This window comes from Onychomys torridus, chromosome 1, assembly GCF_903995425.1.
Source record: "Onychomys torridus chromosome 1, mOncTor1.1, whole genome shotgun sequence".
Lineage (NCBI taxonomy): Eukaryota > Metazoa > Chordata > Mammalia > Rodentia > Cricetidae > Onychomys > Onychomys torridus.
In genome coordinates, this window is record NC_050443.1 from 33619497 (window position 1) to 33623133 (window position 3637).

The following is a 3637-nucleotide window of genomic DNA, read 5'->3' on the forward strand; positions in this document are numbered from 1 at the left end:
CACAAATATCACTATAAATATCTTGGTAGGGAAGTTGAAGGGGGTTTTGAAAGCAGTGAGGCAAAATGATAGACTATCTATAGATGTAGGCTGCTGTTCAGACAAATAGCTACAATATCTAAGAACCTTTTTTCTTCAAGGCGGACTTCATCTATTCACTTTCAGATGGCATGCAACAGCCCAGTGCATGCTGGTTTAAACTAAGACATGTCACAGGGGGAAAGGCAAGGTTAGGGAGACTATTAGTGTGGTGCTGTGAAACTCAGGCTAGCCTTAAATTTGAGATCCTCCTGCCTTAGCCTCCTGAGTGCTGGGATTATAGGCATTTGCCATTACTCTTGGCTAATGAGACAATTTTAAGGAAAAACTTATATTTGATACAATTTGCTTTCTATTTAGCTGTTTCCTGCTCAGAATTTTTCTTTTATTTTTCTCTTTGAGAATGTGAAGGCCTTTTTGTTTGAGAATATGCATGGCTGTATAACATTCTCTGATCAACTCTACCTCCTCCCTTCCCTTCCTGTCCTTCCCCTATTGACCATCCCTTTTCCCTCCCAACTTCACTGCCTCCACTTAGTACTGCCTGTGTAGTCTCAGAAGCCGAGGCCTTCTCAGGTGGGTTAGTGTCTGATTAGCAATCTTACAAGACCTAGACACCTTTGCAGATGAAGGCAAGAGGCTCTCATGTACTGCTGTCCATGAAGTCAGGTCCATCCCTGACACAGGATGAGTGCTAGACTGTCTGCTGACTCTCAGGGGCCTCTCAGGCCACCCAGGGGCCACATCCCTTCTGTAATCCATTCATTCTCCTCAAGCAGCCATCAGTTGACAGTTGTTGGGTTTTTTTTTTTTATTGTTTTATTTCTGACCCAGGGTCCTCCCTTGCTGCTAAAGTAGGTGTGTCATGGGGTTTCTGCACTTATGAAGCACCCTGACTGATAAACACACATGTTCTCTCCATATTTGGCAAGGTACAAAACACAGTCACATTGACCGTCACGTGCAACTTCATGAGAACTCTGAGACAGGTGCACCGAGACACCCCTGCAGCAGACAACAAGAACAGAGCTCAGAGGGAGCATGCAACCCAGCTGCTATCAGACTGCGCCCAGAGGACAGGCACTTGCACCCAAGTTCTTCCCTATCAAATCGTTCCTACAGTATTATAGAGAAACGGGTCTGTCCATTCATTTTATTGTCTGTTTATCTACCCAGATACCCAGCCACCATCTACCCACCCACCCACACATCCATTGAAAACTCCTTATTGAGAACATACCATGTACCAGACACTGCCTAGAATTTCTAGTTTGGCAGGGAAGACAGAAGTAATGGATACTTCGATTGACTTGTCACTGGTGCTGACACGCTATGCCAGCACCCAGTCTTTTTTCTTTCTTTTTTTAAAGGAGGTCTGGTAAAGTTTTATTAAAGAAAAACTTTCCTGGTTTACTTTTCACCAGTCTGTTCTGGCATGCTTCTAATAATATCAGAATCACCTGGGTCAATGATAGCCAGTGTGCATACTCTGTAGTATTTTCCACATGCTGTGCCCAATTCAATGTTATTGCCACTGTAGTGATGGACACCAGTTTTAGCCAACACAGCATAGTATTCTATTTCAGATTTCCTCAAAGCTGGATAGTTGTTGGCGAGGATAACCAATTTCACTTTGCCCTGTCTGATCATCTTCAGAGTCTATTTGTGCCGTAGCACGTACTTTCCATTTTTCATAACAAGTTGGAGCCAAGAGTTGATCGACTCCAGAGACTTTTTCATCTTCTTTGCGGCCACCATCTTCCTGCCTTAGGTACAGGACAGCCCCCAACCAAGACTAGCTCCCAAGATGGCTGGGAAGCGAGAAAGGCAGCACCCAGTCTTAGTAATAAAAGGGGAACACTTGGCTTGGGACACTGGTCAGGGAAAGCTTCCTGGAGGAAGTGACACTGGAGGCAAATCTTGATGTGTGTGTGTGTGTGCGTAGCAAGCATTTATTCTTCTGAGTTATCAGGTTTTTATGTGTCACTTTCTGGATGTCCCCTATGCTATGGTCAGCTGAGCTCCATTGTCAAAAACACAATGGGACGGGGCTTCCTGGAAGAGGAAGTATGCTTCCAGTGAGGGTGACCAGAATGGCCAGGTGGCCCGAGAAGCCTGGAAACACCCAACATGTGGACTGTGCCCTGCTTTCTTACTGGTGGTGAGAGAGGCCATGTGCTTTAAAGTGTATATTGCTCTGCATTTGTTAAAGTTCTGTGGCTGTTATAAGACACCCTGACTGAGGCAAACCAGAGGAAGGAGGACTGATTTGGACTTACGGTTCCAGGGTTCCGGAGTGTAAACCTCTGTGATGGCAGCAAGTGCCAGGCATGGTGGCAGGAGCAGGAGCAGAGGGTTCACACCTAAGCAGAGAAAGCAGGCTAGATACGTCACAAATCTTTAAACTCTCAGGGCTCAGCTTCAGTCAAATACTTCCTCCAGCAAGGCCACGCCTCCCCCGACAGTGCCAACAACTGTATCCAAGTGTCTGAGACCATGGAGGGATCTCATTTAAACTACCGCGTGCACGTGCCCTGTCCTGAGGGAGCAGTGGGCCAGACAGTGGGACTGTCACCAATGCCCAGGCGCTTGCCCCAGCATCTCCTCCTCTCAGTGTTTGCCTGCGCTGCTCACCGCTCGCTCACCTTCCACCTGCTTGTCTGTTCTTTGTCTCTCAGGCTGACACAGAGCCCTGATCAGCTCCCACAGAGGTTAACATGTTGCCCCTGCTACTGGGCTTGGGTGTTTGCAAACCTGATTCATCTCTGAGCCATGGGCTCCGTGGGAGAGGTATTGTAGCACACAGCGCCATGCCTGGCGTAATGCAGGTGAGCGGATGAAGGGCTGTGCACTTGACTTGACATAGGTTATTCAGGCTCAACTGTTTTCTTGCCCGTTATACAGATTTCAAAGCCTTGAAAGGTAAAACGACACGCTAAAAGGACAGGACAGGCCCCATGCTTCCCAGGGCAACAGTTCTGCCATCCCACCAAGAATTTTAATTTCATCCCATTTGTTTGTTTGCTGACAAGCAGAAGAGGCCTATGTGCTGCTGTCAGGTGGAGAAATGGGAGCTGAGGTGGACTGGCCCCTCTCCACTTCGGAGTGATGTGGAGTGTGTGCCGGTTCACTGGGGCCTCAGCCTTTCGAATGAATTAAGGGGGCAAGGCCAGGAGGCCCTGGCAGGTGGAAGATCAGAGCAGGCAGCATTTGACGAGGTGGAGCTGTCTGGGGCCCGAGCAAACAGCTCCTCTCTGGAGAGAGGATCCAGGCTTCACTGAGCATGTACGAGACAAGCTCCATGTGCGGGGAAGTGATGCGGACCGCAAACACATTTCTCTCCCTTGGCTTAGCAGCGCAGCCCCTCCTCTGCATGCCATTATCTTTTGATTTCTGAGTTGCAGTGAACTCTTTCTGGCCAGCGGGAAACAGAGGCTGGGCTTTGGGAGTGGGGTGCCCACCCCAGTCTCAATACTAGTCTTCCCTGGCTTCCAGAGACCGTGTTGGATTCTTTGTTTCCTCGCCTCAGTGTCTCTCCTTGGCAGTGTGCCCTAGGCTTAGTGGGACCCCCAGTGCATTCTCCCATGCCGCTGCTTGT

General features: G+C 48.6%; 1 pseudogene; it reads right to left on the reverse strand.

Moving 5' to 3' along the window:
* Nucleotides 1-1419: 1419 nt before the first annotated feature.
* On the reverse strand, nt 1420-1818 carry LOC118580143 (annotated as a pseudogene).
* Nucleotides 1819-3637: the final 1819 nt, after the last annotated feature.